The sequence below is a fragment of the Mus musculus genome, chromosome X (genome assembly GCF_000001635.26).
Source record: "Mus musculus strain C57BL/6J chromosome X, GRCm38.p6 C57BL/6J".
Taxonomy (NCBI): domain Eukaryota; kingdom Metazoa; phylum Chordata; class Mammalia; order Rodentia; family Muridae; genus Mus; species Mus musculus.
Genome location: NC_000086.7, coordinates 137,085,597 through 137,101,061, shown reverse-complemented (window position 1 = coordinate 137,101,061; position 15,465 = coordinate 137,085,597). Strand labels below are relative to the sequence as shown.

The 15,465-nt window shown below is 43.8% G+C and overlaps 2 pseudogenes; one reads left to right on the top strand and one right to left on the bottom strand.

Moving 5' to 3' along the window:
- Gm8019 (predicted gene 8019) lies at positions 963-1,543 on the bottom strand (annotated as a pseudogene).
- On the top strand, positions 7,336-7,450 carry Gm25770 (annotated as a pseudogene).
- Positions 7,451-15,465: the final 8,015 nt, after the last annotated feature.

The following is a 15,465-nucleotide window of genomic DNA, read 5'->3' as shown; positions in this document are numbered from 1 at the left end:
AAGACCTAGCAGCGGGGGAGGGGAGGGTACAGGGAACTTTCAGGATAGCATTGAAATGTAAATAAAGAAAATATCTAATAAAAAAGTTAGGTTCATATCATAACCATAAAAAAAGAATTGTTTCCAACACAAGCTTCAAGGGTCAAATACATTGCATCATCTTGTCCTGATTTAAGAAATATTATTTAAATATATAACTGATACACAAACTTAAAACTAATGTCCAAATATTACAGATGCAAGGAGGACAGATACAAAAAAACAAACAAACCGTGTTTACGACCTTTTTATGTCAATGGTTGCACACTGATCTCCTACCTCTACTTTACCCTGCCTTGGCAAGCTCTGCAGCTATAGGTCCAGATTTAGCCAAGAGTTTAAAAACAGCCTGGGGAAAGGTTGAGAACTGCTTTTTCATATGAAGTCTTTGCTAGCTTTTCCAATTGACCTCCTGTGGTTGGCGCCTTCTCTTGGGTAGAAGGGAGACCCACGGCCCAGCCTATCGATCTTTCCTCTCTTCCCCTTTCCTCTGGCCGCTTTTCTGGGCCGCTCACTTTCCTGCAGGCCCATCAAGGCTGTTCATCCAGGTCTGAGTGCTCCTCCATAGTCGGTCTCCTCCAGCCTATGATGGCCTGCGGTTCTTGCGCAGCCGCCTCAGGCCTCAGAAGCCCTGAAGGGCCAGCCTTAGCCCTCAGGTGGCCACAATTCTTTCTGCCGTGGCAAGCTCCTCCCAGCCACCCAGAGACATCCCAGAAGGCCTGGCTGGGGCTTCTCTGTGGATCTGAGCCTGGAGAGTAGGGGGGCTGTGGTGGAAGCAAAGTTGGCAGGGAAAGAGTCGCCGCACTTCTTTCTTTCTTTCTTTCTTTCTTTCTTTCTTTCTTTCTTTCTTTCTTTCTTTCTTTCTTTCTTTCTTTCTTTCTTTTTTCTTCTATGAATGACACTTTATTCAGTCATTTTCTTTACAGCTGAAACTCTGGGAATTCAAAATTAACATCCTTGCCTGTGAGCTTCTTGTACACACCAGAAAAAGTTCCGACCTTGTGTTCCACGTTGCTCTGCTATGCTTTGTCTAAGAGAGCTTTTATGAGCTGGCTGCCATCCGGTTTCCCACGGATCCTCTTACCCACAATTTCACTTGGGAAGACTAAGTCCTCAAGGTCTTAAGTCGTGCACTGCTGTCAGGGTGCGGCTTCTGGGGCGCTTCTGCTTATTCTTCGTACGGCTTTTCGGGGTTGGCTTGGGCAGAATCCTCCTCTGAGCAATGAAGACCTCGTGCTTCCCACTGAACTTTTTCTCCAATTCACGAACTAGCCGGACTTGGATTTTCTGGAAAGATTTAAGTAGAGGAACTGGTACAAAAATTATGATAGCTTTCCGACCACCACCAACTTCAATTTCCTTGGCTGCGGTGATGTTGAGTTCCCGCAGCTGTGCCTTGAGATCGGAGTTCATCTCCAGCTCGAGCAGCGCGCCTGAGAGATGCCAGACTCAACTCGTCCGGCTTCTCGCCATTGGGCTTCAGGATCCTGGCGCTCGAGCTGAACGTGGCTTAGTCCTGACGGAGAGCCGGCTTAGGAAGAACAGAAAATTTCTTTAGGTTCTTCTTGGACATTCCATATTCTTCAGTTGAGAATTCTCTGGTTAGCTCTGTACTCCACGGTTTGTTTGTTTGTTCTTTTTTTTCTTATTTTGTTCTTGTTTTTTGTTTTTTCTTGGTTTGTTTGTTTGGTTGGTTGGTTGGTTTTTTGAGACAGGGTTTCTCTGTGTAGCCCTGGCTGTCCTGGAACTCACTCTGTAGTCCAGGCTGGCCTCAAACTCAGAAATCTGCCTGCCTCTGCCTCCCAAGTGCTGGGATTAAAGGCGTGAGCCACCACTGCCCGGGCCCCCCCATTTTTAAATAGGGTTATTTGGCTCTCTGGAGTCAAACTTCTTGAGTTCTTCATGTATTTTGGATATTAGCCCTCTATCAGATGTAGCAACTATCTTTTCCCAATCCGTTGGTTGCCAGTTTTTTTGTTTGTTTGTTTGTTTTGGTTTGGTTTGGTTTGGTTTTTTTGTTTGTTTGTTTATTTGTTTGTTTTTGTAGCAGAAGATGGGCTTGTTGAGCATCAATGGGAGGAGAGGACCTCGGTCCTGTGCCAGCTCCGTAGATGCCCCAGTGTAAGGGGGATAACAGGGCGGGGGAGGCTGGAGCGGGTGGGCAGGTGAGTGAGCAACCTCATAGAAGCAGGGGGAGGGGAGATAGGATAGGGGGTTTGCAGAGGGGAAACCGGAAAAGGGGATAACTTTTGAAATGTAAATAAAGAAAATATATGATGCTGATGCTGATGAGGCACTGCAAAATCTGTGTGGCTCGGGCTTCTAGCCTCTACAAGACTGGGACCAAGGCTGCTGGGAGGGGGCTCCTTCCCCCTTCCCCCACCCTGCCCCATGCTCATCTAAGCGGAGGCCTTGGAGGGCCCAGTGGAAGGAGGCCTCACTACCTAGCTCACAGCTGCACTCTCTGCCAGAACGCATGCATGCTACTTTTAAATATCATACTTATTTCAGCAGATTGATGTTTTCAGCTGTCTAGCTTTCAAATGTTGTTCTTCGTGTCCATGTGCCATAGCACAGATATGGAGGTTAATGGACAACTTGCAGGGGACAGTTCTCTTTTCACCAGTTCTTTTGGGTAGAAGGGAGACCCGCGGCCCAGCGGGTAAAGTAAAGTGCCTTTCTTGAAACAGATCTTTCCTCTGGCCGCTTTTCTGGGCCGCTCACTTTCCTGCAGGCCCATCAAGGCTGTTCATCCAGGTCTGAGTGCTCCTCCATAGTCGGTCTCCTCCAGCCTATGATGGCCTGCGGTTCTTGCGCAGCCGCCTCAGGCCTCAGAAGCCCTGAAGGGCCAGCCTTAGCCTTCGGGTGGCCACAATTCTTTCTGCCGTGGCAAGCTCCTCCCAGCCACCCAGAGACATCCTAGAAGGCCTGGCTGGGGCGGAGAGATAGCTCAACAGGTAAACCAACTTGCTTACTGACAAGCTGGACTGAGTTAAATCCCAGGAACTACAGGGTGACAGATCCTGCAAGTTGTCCTCTGATATCCATACATGAGCTATGAGCTATGGCGCGTACACATGCACCTCTCTCTCTCTCTCTCTCTCTCTCTCTCTCTCTCTCTCACACACACACACACACACACATACACATACATATAACACACACACACGCAATGTGCACATGCTAAATAAATAAATAAATAAACGAATAAATGTTAAAGAGAATAAAAGTAAAGTGCCTTTCTTGAAACAGATGCGAAAAAGATTGTTTAAAAAAGGAGGGAAAATACTGTAAATACATAGAAAGCAAGGGGACACGCCTTGTTTTGGACTGTTTTCAAAGGACAGACATTTGCCTTGTGATGTAATCTTGCCATGCAATTGTATCTAATATTGGGAATGCTGTGAGCATACGTGGATGTATTGGGGGCTTCTATCCCATCATTTAGGGTCGGTTTGATTATTTTTTACAGTTGTTGAAGACCTCAAGGTAAAGTACAGTGTTCAAACATGGTCCTTAACTGTGTGCTTCCTGATTGGTAGTTCAAGTTGATTTTGTTTTTGTTTTAGCCCATGGTCTCTCATTGAGACAAGGTGAGAATTTGGTACAAATTGGCCCTTACAATTTGGCCATGAGATCTGAAACTTTTAGTGGACAAAATCACTGCAGGAAATAGCTATCTTGATATAAATCTCATCCTATACCTCCTTTGCTGAAAAAAAAAGTGCAAAGTATTGCAGGAAGGAGGAGTTATTTGAGACTTCCATACTATTTCAATTTTTCAATGTAGTTAGAAACCAGCAAGAGAATGAGCCCTTAGCCCAACATCTCTCTCCAAGGGAGATTCTTGTTTTCTTTTGAGGTACCTTCATACAAGATTACCTTAATTCCCCATGCGAGACAGATGGATGTTTCTGTGTCTCTTAGGGGAAGTTGAGGACAGGAACCTAGCCCAGTTCTTTCACACCACTCTTCAAAGTGCTTCCCCAGGCCCCTGGGAGACACCCACTTTAAAGGTAAGATTACAGGAGCTTATAGTAACCCAGTACACTGCCTTCATTTTACACAGAAGGGAGTGCAGGGCTGGGACAGTGCAAAGGCAGAAAAGGCCATCCTCTACGTGATCATGTACTCTCCTGGAACCTAAGACTGTCCCATGAGGAGTCCCGTGAGGAGCCATGAGCCCTCAGCGTTTATCCGTTCCATCTGCCCAGAGGACTTTCTTTAAAGAAACCAGAATCTCCTCCCTAAGCTTAGCTGGAGGAAAAGTAAGCAACTTTTGAAGACATGCAGGATCCTGGTGTCCACTCTCCAGCACAAAGCAGCAGGAGCTTGAGAGCGGAATGTAGTTTGTATCCTCCTCACCAAAGGCTGCAGTGTGCTTCCACTATGATAGCTCTCACTTCCCCCAATCCCCTTGGAAACCTGTGTCTGCCAACTGGCACCACACCACATAAGCCACAGGCCAGCTCTGAGCTTGTGTTGAGTTAACTTTTTTCTTTTCTTTGTTTGTAAACTGTCATTATACAAGTTGTATTCACTTTGACGCGTGGCTAAGCCTTGCCTTCTTCACTGCCAGTCTCTCCTGCTCAGATGTCACAGTGGCATTGTGCGGCCAAGACTTAAGGTACAATAGACGGAAATAGAATTTTCTTTCTTTCTTTCTTTCTTTCTTTCTTTCTTTTTTTTTTTTTTTCGAGACAGGGTTTCTCTGTATAGCCCTGGCTGTCCTGGACTCACTTTGTAGACCAGGCTGGCCTCGAAGTCAGTAATCCGCCTGCCTCTGCCTCCCGAGTGCTGGGATTAAAGGCGTGCACCACCACGCCCAGCTGGAAATAGAATTTTCAAGTGTACCCCCCCCCAAAAAAAAATACCGGTTTATGTGGCTTCTTGAGCAAAGTGCAGATCTTATGGAGACTGTCTGGACTCCCAGCATTTCCATGCAAATAGTTTTAGACTGGAGAAATACACAAAAGCCTCCTCCTGAAAGCACATTCTGTTGCTTCACAAAAAGACACAAGAGATCCAAGATATGGGCAGCATAATTGATACACCTGGGCCCTTCAGAAACACAGCCACCACAGAAGACTCAGCCAGCTGAGAAATGTCATGTTTGAACATACATTTCCATTCCAGGCCTACAAATGTTGTATTGTGATTTAGGAAACCAAGAACAGATAAACAGAAACAAACAAAACAACAATAACAAAGACGAAAACCAAAAAAGAAAAAAAAAAACACAAAAGCAAAAACCGCCCAGTCTCTATTCGGGTCTCCTTGTAAAAGAGACACAAATAAATAGAGCAAAAGAAATTTTGATGGCCAGAGCAGAAAATCAGAGTGACCCACCAGAGAATAGAATTCATCTTAGTGGCTGGGTCCTGTGCTGTTGCTGGGTTTAGGGAATTGGGTGATGAGTGGTCATTGTCATATGGTTGGTGTCTCTCAGAGGTAGACAGTGGAGACCAGGGAGGTAGCTCCAGCTATCTGGGCTTAAGAAAAGAAAGGGTAAAATGAGAGTTGGCTCATAGGCTTCCATGCCTCATTTTCCAGCCCATACCAGGAGGTGGTAGGGGATAGAAATGCACAGGACCACTATGCTACGTGTAATACATCATTGATCAAACTGTCATTGTGTGGAGTACAATTTAATATTAGACTTCAATATCTCAATGAAATAGAATCATACTTTCCAAGAACACAGGTTCATGTGGATTGTATGTATATATATTTTTTATTTTTAAAAAGGGGGGCAAATCACCAGGAGATTCCTTTTTTCTTATTTGTCCTTTTACATTTTAATTTTCATTTATTTGCTTTTGTTACTCTTTGCACTCAATGTGTTGAGCTTCTGTGACCTCATGTTGGCAGGATTTAGTGCACATTCAGACTAATTGAATAGTAGTCTTTTCATCTATTGTTCTAGCAAGGAGTCTGTCTCCAGCCTGAGTCTGTGACACCATGGTGTGATAATAGATGACCACGCCTTGCTCATTTCTGATGGACACTTTGTACCATTCTGTCCTTCTTCCTCTAGCTGAATTATTCAGGAACTGCCTCTTTGAATCCTGTCCTTTCTTTCAGCCTCTCCTCCTTCTATTTTTTTTCATCAGGTTCACTTATCCAGGCACCTCCATGTCATATAGCACCTGAATGCTTGAAATGTGCATCACTTACCTAATAGGAGCCTCCCTAGCTCCTAGCATCTGACTGAAACTTAGCTGTTCAGTGAGTATATTCTTTTGTGTCCCTTTTTGTGCATTCCAGGAATAGCCTTTATTGAGTATCTTAGTTCTTTAGCCATGTTGCCTAATAAATGTTCTAAAACTTAAGTACAGATGGGTGTGGTGTCTCAGGCCTTTTATGACAGCAGTCAGGAGGTAGAGACAAGCATATCTCTTAAATTCCAGGCAAGTATGACCTAGAAAGTTCAAAGACAGCCCTAGTGACATTGCTGTAGTTATCAGAAGAATGGCCACATTCTGTTCTTCTTTACCCTGTGCCCCAGATTGAACATAGCTATAGAAAACGTGAACCAACCAGCAGCAGTAAGTGAACACCATACATAGCTTGAAGCATAGTCTCCCAACCTGTCTTATGAAACAACCACTAATCAATATATTAAAAACAAATGCTAATTGTTGTGTCCAGTTGAACTTTGTACTTAGTTCATTCAGCATTAGTTGACTAATATTGGAAAGAATAATAGTAGATGACATGACTCATTATAGAATACCTCATTATTCACAGATTTAAGTTGTTGTGAATTAACATACAGGGGCCTGCAAGCATTAGGATGATGGTAGTCACTTTTAGTTCAGTAACTTCTTATAGCTGTGTACTTTCCCCAAGTTCTGTCTTAGTCATTGTAGTGTCTTAGCCAGCAAAATATTTAAATAACCTTTAAATAATGTACATGTTTCTCTACCCACTATACCCAGTTCAGCAGCTATAAATGTATTATGAGATGTCTTAGAAGATTGAGCTTGAGAAATAGAGAGTTAAGAATCACACAGTCTCAGCCGGGCGTGGTGGTGCACGCCTTTAATCCCAGCACCCGGGAGGCAGAAGCAGGTGGATTTCTGAGTTCGAGGCCAGCCTGGTCTACAGAGTGAGTTCCAGGACAGCCAGGGCTACACAGAGAGACCCTGTCTTGAAAAACAAACAAAACAAAACAACAACAACAAAAAAAAATCACACAGTCTCATTTATCCTTTTTGATGGGTAAATCGAGGCCTCTATCCTGCACTTGTTTCAGGCTTAGATTCTAAAGTCAGCCATTTAGATGATGTTATGCCTGCCCCTATGGGCTTCGCAGGTACGGCTGCTGGAGGTGGCAGAGAGGAAACAGGCTATGTCTAGCCTCAGTGTTCTGACCTGTGAACATCTGCATGATTAGTAGTCTAACAGTCTCTGAAAAATCTGAGCCTGAGACCACCACCACTCTGATGCCAAGAGCCTCAGACATGGAGCTAGCAACGCTGCATAGACCCACACAGCTCCCAGGGTAGGAAACAGTAGGAATCTAGAAGAATCCCACCTTGAATCATAGGCCCCGGGGCAGGAGTGAGTCAGAGACAAACAACCCTTGTACTGGGGTCATTGGGGCAGGCATAGGTGAGGAGCAAGGCTGAGAAAACCACCTGATCAGCTCCATGAGGCCCTGACAGGGAGCTAGCCTGAGATGACCACTAGTTTGGTGCCACACAGGGCTTGAGGGGGAGAAGATATCTAAGATGATCCCAGTCTGGCACCATAATGCACAAAACATAGCACTCCTGAGACCACTCCTGAGACAACCTGAGACACTGAGAGATCCCAAGTGCCACTAAAAGGAGCAAAAGTAGTGAGGAACAGCTTGATGTGCATAGCGAATGATGCCACCCTGGACAATGGCTGGGTCCTGGCCTGTGCTGACACTGGGAGCCTTGCCTAGCAGGGATCTGTTAGTACCAAAAGCCAGGGGACTTAATTGGTCTGGGCTGTGGCTCAGGGACATGTTTGAGTGCTATGCAGAACTGGGCCCAATTCTCACCTGGGTTTCTTGGGAGAGCTCGCCCTGGGGGTATAATAGCAGGAGAGCTGACCCCACCCCTATCCAGCTGCAGTGCTGGGCCCTGCTCTTTGTGTGAGTTGCCCCAAGGGGATGAGCTTGAAAGAGCTGGCCTAGCTACCACTGAAATCTTCAGTGATGTGGATGAGGGAGAGAAAGTCTTCTCCCCACCACATCCCTCACCACCTGGGAACATAAGAGCAGGAGTGACATCTCTCCCCCTCACCTGATACAGCAGGAGAGATGTCTCTGCCCCTCACCTGATATAGTACTCAAGTGAGTGGGCCCTGTAACTTGCCTGGGCAGCACAACAGAACTGGCCCTGATAGAGGTTGCTGGTGAGCTGGCCCCTGAGGGCACAAGCATGAGAGAGCCAGCACTGCTGTTGCCTGCTGTGTAGTGGAAACATCAAGGGAAAAATCCTCTCCCCTCCCTTTTATCCACCCTACCATGGGCAGGTGAAAGAGATGGCCCAGACAGATCCTGAGAGCTGGAAAGCTGGCCCTTTCCCTCATCTGCTTGCAGCACTTGGGGAAAGCAGGCCCTGAGCATTCCCCATTCTTAGATGACCCATTCATTACCCAATCATTTTCCACCAAATTAAGTCCCCCCATGCAGCCAAGTGTGGAGAGGCCAGAGGTCAATGTCCGCAGATATTTGTAGCAATTGCCTTACCCACGGAACCATCCCCCCAGGCCCTTCACAAGGCTGCTGACTGCTGAGGTTAGTCTATTTGTTTCCTTTTTCTCCCTTCTCTCTCTTCAATCCCCACCCCCTTAAACTGAAAACTCTAGGAAAGAGTGTCAAACGCATCTGGGTTTTTGTTGTTGTTGTTGTTTGCTTGTATGTATGTATGTATGTATGTATGTACGTTTTAACATTCAAGATGTGTTTAACAAGGGATACTTGGAAGATTAGGGGGTCTTGAACCAGATTTTCTAGGTCACAGCAATGTATCTGAAGAGGAAATGGCTTTCCAGAAAGGGCTCTGAGAAGAGCTGATGAACTAAATTTGCTCATAATTAAAGGCCAGGTTAGGAAACAATAAGCACTGTCATTAGGCGGACAGGAAAACTATGAAGCAAGTGGGATGGAAAGCCACATACACTGGGATGAGGATTTTGCACATTCCAAAAAAGTATGCACATTATCAAGCCAGCTTAAATTCGAGCACAGACTGGGGAGGTTTTTTTGTTGTTGTTGTTTTTTGTTTGTTTGTTTTGTTTTGTTTTTTTTTTTTTTTGGTTTTTCGAGACAGGGTTTCTCTGTATATCCTTGGCTGTCCTGGAATTCACTCTGTAGAGCAGGCAGGCCTCGAACTCAGAAATCTGCCTGCCTCTGCCTCCCAAGTGCTGGGATTAAAGGTGTGAACCACCACTGCCTGGCAAAACCCCACTCTTAGCTGAGGAACTATTGGCAATCGGTAGAGGGAGTGTTAGTTTTCTTTGTATGTCGTCCATAATAGGCTGCCATGTTCTAGTAAATGGCCCTAGCCCAGCATACTCTCAGCAACCCCTGGACTCAATGTGTTTAGAAAAGGGACTGTAGAAGAATCAAGTTAAAAACCAGCCTCAACTACATAGTGTGCTTGAGGGGGTGGAGCATACAATCAAGTTAGAATAGGACAGTTTCTGGGAACCACAGCATCAAATGAAGCTGATTCCTTGGACTCTGGTCTGACTATAGACAGTCAGATTGTTTTGAGGCTCCGTGGTGGAAGTATCACAGAGCTGCTAGTTTCAAGGAGGATGAACAGATTAGAGAATCTCCTTGAGCCTCTGTTGCCTCATCTACTAAACAGATATTCCCAGTGTGACTCTTGAGATATTGAAGAGTGAAGTTTAAATAAGCTAGCATAGGAAGCTGCCAAATGAGAAGAGAGAGCATCAGTATTAGAACAAAATGGATATCACTCCAAATTTAGCTGAGCAAGTTAGTCACTGTGTGACTGTATGTGGGAGATTTTACCTTTTTTAATACCATTTTTAAGCTGAGACGGAAGGATGGACCATCCAGAGACTGCCCCACCCGAGGATCCATCCCATAAACAACTACCAAACCCAGACACTATGGCAGATGCCAGCAAGATTTTGCTGAAGGGACCCTGGTATTGCAGTGCCTGGCAAACACAGAAATGGATGCTCACAGTCATCTATTGGATGGAACACAGGGCCCCCAATGGAGGAGCTAGAGAAAGTACCCAATACAGGAGGAACAATATGAACTAACCAGTACCCCCAGAGCTCATGTCTCTAGCTGCATATGTAGCAGAAGATGGCCTAGTCAGCCATCATTGGGAGGAGAGGCCCTTGGTATTGCAAACTTTATATGCCCCAGTACAGGGGAATGCTGGGGGCCAGAAAGCAGGAGTGGGTGGGTTGGGGAGCAGGGTGGGGGGAGGGTATAGGGGACTTTCAGAGAGGAAACTAGGAAAGAGGATTGCATTTGAAATGTAAATGAAGAAAATATCTAATAAAAAATTTTTAATTATCTTAATTTTAATAATTTGTGTGTGTATCTTTGCGTGCATATGTATATACGAGTGCAGGTATCCTGTGGTCGAATCTTCCTGGAGCTGGAATTATAGACTGTTGTGAGCCACTTGATAAAGGGACTAGATAACTCAGGGCCTACACAAGAGCATTCCTGACTCTTAACTGCTGATCTAACTTTCCAGCTGTGAATACTTTAATATGTGCAAAAATGTGAGAACTAATACAGTGTATTTTCTTGATAAATATTTGTCAACTGCTAAGCACTGTATTCTGTGTTCAGATGAAAAGATCTTACTGGCAGGATTACTAATCCAGCCCCTGATCAGCTCTGGCCAGAAGGTTGATATGAGTTAGAATCCAACCTGGGCTACAGAATAAGTTCTAAGCACAAAATGAGGTTCTTTCTCAATGAGGGAGAGTGGGAAGAACGGAAGGAAAGAGGGAGGAAGGGAGAGAGGAACTTACATTCTTTTTTTGCACAAAATGCCAGACAGGCATAATACATTAGTGCAAGCACTATGCTATAACAAGGGACCAAAAAAAAAAAAAAAAAAAAGGAGCCAATAATTTTATGAGAAGACAAGGCTTTGGATAGGAGGGAGATTAAAATTAGATATTTTAGGCATTATATAAAAGTAGGTTTAAAATGATAATGATGTATAGATATTTTATTTTTGCTTGCTTTGTTTCTTGTGGTACTGGGAGCTGAACCCACGGCCTAACACATGCTAAGCAGCATTCTGTCACTGAGCTATATCCACATTCCTCTTTTCACTTTTTAAGGTAGGAGCTCACTGCTTTGCACAGACTAGCCTTGAAATTATTTTGTAGCCTCCTTAGTCCCTGAACTTGCAATCTTCCCGCCTCAGCCTTTGTAGCAGCTGGGATTTCAGGTCTGGACCACCAAGTCCAGCTGTGACTTACGTTTTTTTGTTGTTGTTGTTGCTGTTGCTGTTGTTTTCTTTTGTTTGACCATGTCTCAAAATTCTTGGATTTGATCTATCAGTCCTCCAGCCTCAGCCTCTCAATTGTCCGCAATTACTGAGTAGGAGCATGTACCATCATGCTGCACTGAGATATTTTTAAAAGATTATAACACATAGCCAGGCAGTGGTGGTGTATGGCTTTAATCTCTGAGTTCGAGGCCAGCCTGCTGTACAGAGTGATTCCAGGACTGCCAGGACTACACAGGTAAACCCTGTTTTGTTTTTTTTTTTAAATAAAAAACAACACACACATACACACACACACATACACACACACACACATACACACACACACATACACACACACATAAACACACACACACATACACACACATACACACACACATACACACACACATACACACACACATATACACACACACACATACACGCACACACATACACACACACATAAACACACACATACACACACACATACACACACATACACACACACATACACACACAAACATACACACACACACACATACCCCTACATAGGAAATAAATGCACAGTGGAATACCTTGCCACAGAATTGTTACAAGCTATTAATTTGTAAAAGAAGCACCATATAGTCCTCAATATCATCCACTGTGTCCCCCTCATATTCCTTCTCACCACCACTATTTCTTTGTTATTCAAAGGTTAGCACCATCCTCATCTTAAAAAAAAAAAAAAAGATAGGTCAGTGATTGCTCTTCCAGAGGAACCAAGTTCGATTTCCAGCAATTATATAGGGGCCCATAACCTTCTGTAACCCCAGTTCCAGGGGATCTGACTGTCTTCTTCTGTCCTTCTTGGGCACCAGACATTTTCAAATGTGCAGGCAACACACACACACACACACACACACACACACTCTCTCTCTCTCTCTCTCTCACCACACACACAGATTTGCTAAAATAGAAATAGAAAGATAATAAAAAACAGATACCATATGAAGATAAATGCCATGGTTTTGCTCATAAGTGGAAACTAAATTTAAAAAAAAATGATTAAAATGCAACATAATTTTAAATTGAATAATTTAAATTTTAGTTTCTCTCTCTCTCTCTCTCTCTCTCTCTCTCTCTCTCTCTCTCTCTCTCTCTCTCTCTCTGTGTGTGTGTGTGTGTGTGTAGGTTGTAGGTTACAAAGCTGGAAAGGACACAGTGAGAGGGAAGGATTAGGTGAGGGTGAAAACACAGTAGGTAATGGATTACATATAATAGGAGATCACAAGGTGCACTAACTAGGGGGAAAAAGGGTATCAGCTAGAGGAGGCAGGAAGGAAGAGCGCAAAGAAGCAGTGTAGGGAGAGCACAGTCAACTGCACTGTGTATGCAGATGACACGATGAAACCCAATCTTTTATATGCTAACCTAGAAAACTGATGTAAAAAAGGCAAAGATGAGTTGTGCCTGCTTTGGAAAGACATACGTTCCAAAATGGGACGCTACACTATATGCTCCTTTTTGTGAGACAATACATGTGGTCATTTGCATTCTCCATGGTGTGTGGTGTGAGTATTCTGAGGATGAGTGCTTTGTAACTTTCCTGGACATATTCAAACAAACATCTGTTTAATCCAAACAGGGTGACAAAAACAGACCACAAATATTCCAGCCAAGCCTAGATTGATAAGCCAAGGAACTTACTGGGCTTGCTTCTGAAACCGCACTGAAGAAAAGCCTCACTGCATCACAGGTGACAACCTTCCCAAAGTCCAAGAATGGAACATTAAGATATGCATGTATTCCGCCATAGTCAATAATGTTAAATGGGTTTTAACAATATTGCACACATCCTTCAACCCAATGGCTATTTTTAAGCTATGAAGTTATTGCTTTATTTTTTTTAAAGACAGGGTCTCACCATGTACCCCTAGTTGGCCTGCAACTAGCTATGTAGAAGAGGCAAGGTTTGAACTTACAGCACAGACTTCTGTTTGTCTCCGTCTCCCAAGTGCTGGGGTTGAAGGCCAGCAATCACACTAGGCCTTGGTTTGGTTTTTATTATCCCACAAAGTAGATACTTTAAAATCTCTGTAGCTTAGATTCCACTCATATTTTCCTTTCAGAATTTGCCACTGATTTTTTTCCCAATGTTTTTGTAATGTAATCAACATGCAACTAAATGCCCAAATATATATATTGTTGTTGTTGTTTTTCGAGACAGGGTTTTTCTGTATAGGGTAGACCAGGCTGGCCTCGAACTCAGAAATCTGCCTGCCTCTGCCTCCCAAGTGCTGGGATTAAAGGCGTGCGCCACTACGTCCGGCTGCCCAAATCTTAGTACACATTTTCTCTCTTCCTTTTCCTCAACCCTGTCCTTCCTTCCCCAGAGTCAGACTCCTTTCTGGAATTCCATTCTTCTTCCTCAAATGTGTTATTCATTTAGCAAGACTTTCTAGTAATCTCTATTTTTGATTCTGAAAATGCTTTTATTTTGTTCTTATCATTAAACTCATCCCAACCATTCAATCCCAGTCAAGAAAAAAAATCAGCTTCAACAATGTATTCATGCTAATTTTTTATTATATTTTAGTTAGTACATAAAATAGGCCTTCATTTTGCTATTTTTAAAAAATATATATTTTTTCCATATATACATACCTACATATACACACACTTTTTAAAAATATACTAACTCTTAAACATTTAATGATTATCATACCACTACCACGCCAGAGAAAAATAATGCTTCTTTAATCTTTAAGATCATTGTTCAATTCCTTCAGTGTGGACAAGTTATTTAAAGAATAATGCACACAATTTCCTTGAAACAGGTCTCAAATACAGAACCTTCACTAAATCAGTTAATTCATTCCTCATGGGTCTCTCTCTCTTTCTCAATGGATATTTTATCTATTTACATTTCAAATGTTATCCCCTTTTCAGGGTTTCCCCTCCCCAACCCTCCTATCCATCTCCCCTCCCCCTGCTACTATGAGGATGCTCCCCACCCCCACCCCATCTTCCCATCCAGCCTTCACAGGACCAAGGGCCTCTCCTCCCATTGATGTCCAGACAAGGCCATCCTCTGCTACATTTGCGACTGGAGCCATGTGTCCTTCCATGTGCATTCTTTGGTTGGTGGTCTAGTCCCTGGGAGCTCTGGAGGTACTGGTTAGTTCATATTGTTGTTCCTCCTATGGGGTTGCAAACCCCTTCAGCTCCTCCAGTCCTTTCTCTTACTCCTCCAATTGGGACCCTGTGCTCAGTCAAATGGTTGGCTGCTGCGAGCATCCACCTCTGTATTTGTCAGGGGATCTCCTTCATTTGTTTGTTTTGTTGAGACAGGGTTTTTCGGTTTAGCTCTGTCTGTCCCGAAATTCACCCTATAGAAAACAATGGCTTCAAACTCAGACATTTGCCTGCCTCTACCTCCCAAGTGCTAGGATTAAAGGTGTGCTCCACCACATAAGGTCCCAGTGTATCTCTTAATGAATAGGACCACAATCATTGCCACAAAATCATGTCTCCCAGTTTCCCTTCAAAATTTCGTTGAGGAAATTGAGTCATTTATTCAGTTGAAGTTCTGACTATGGATCTTACATGTTGCATCTTTTCCTTCATCTCAGTTTATTCAAACTTGATCAAATATGTATTACTTCTTAACCAGAGAACCCACATATAAACTAGACCATCAAAACATACTTTCCAGGGCTGGAAAGATGTCTTAGTGGTTAAAAACACTTGCTGCTCTTCCAGAGACCTGAATGTGTGTGGATCCCAGCACCCATACCAGTTCTAAAGTGTCTGGAACTCCAGCTCCAGTGGATCTGACAACCTCTTCTGGGAGAGGGAGAGTCAGTTTTGTTTGCTTGTTTGTTTTAGGGATGAGGATCCTGAAAGGCTGCCCAGGCTCCAGATGATATTCCTATACACACGAACAACTAGCTAACATTAG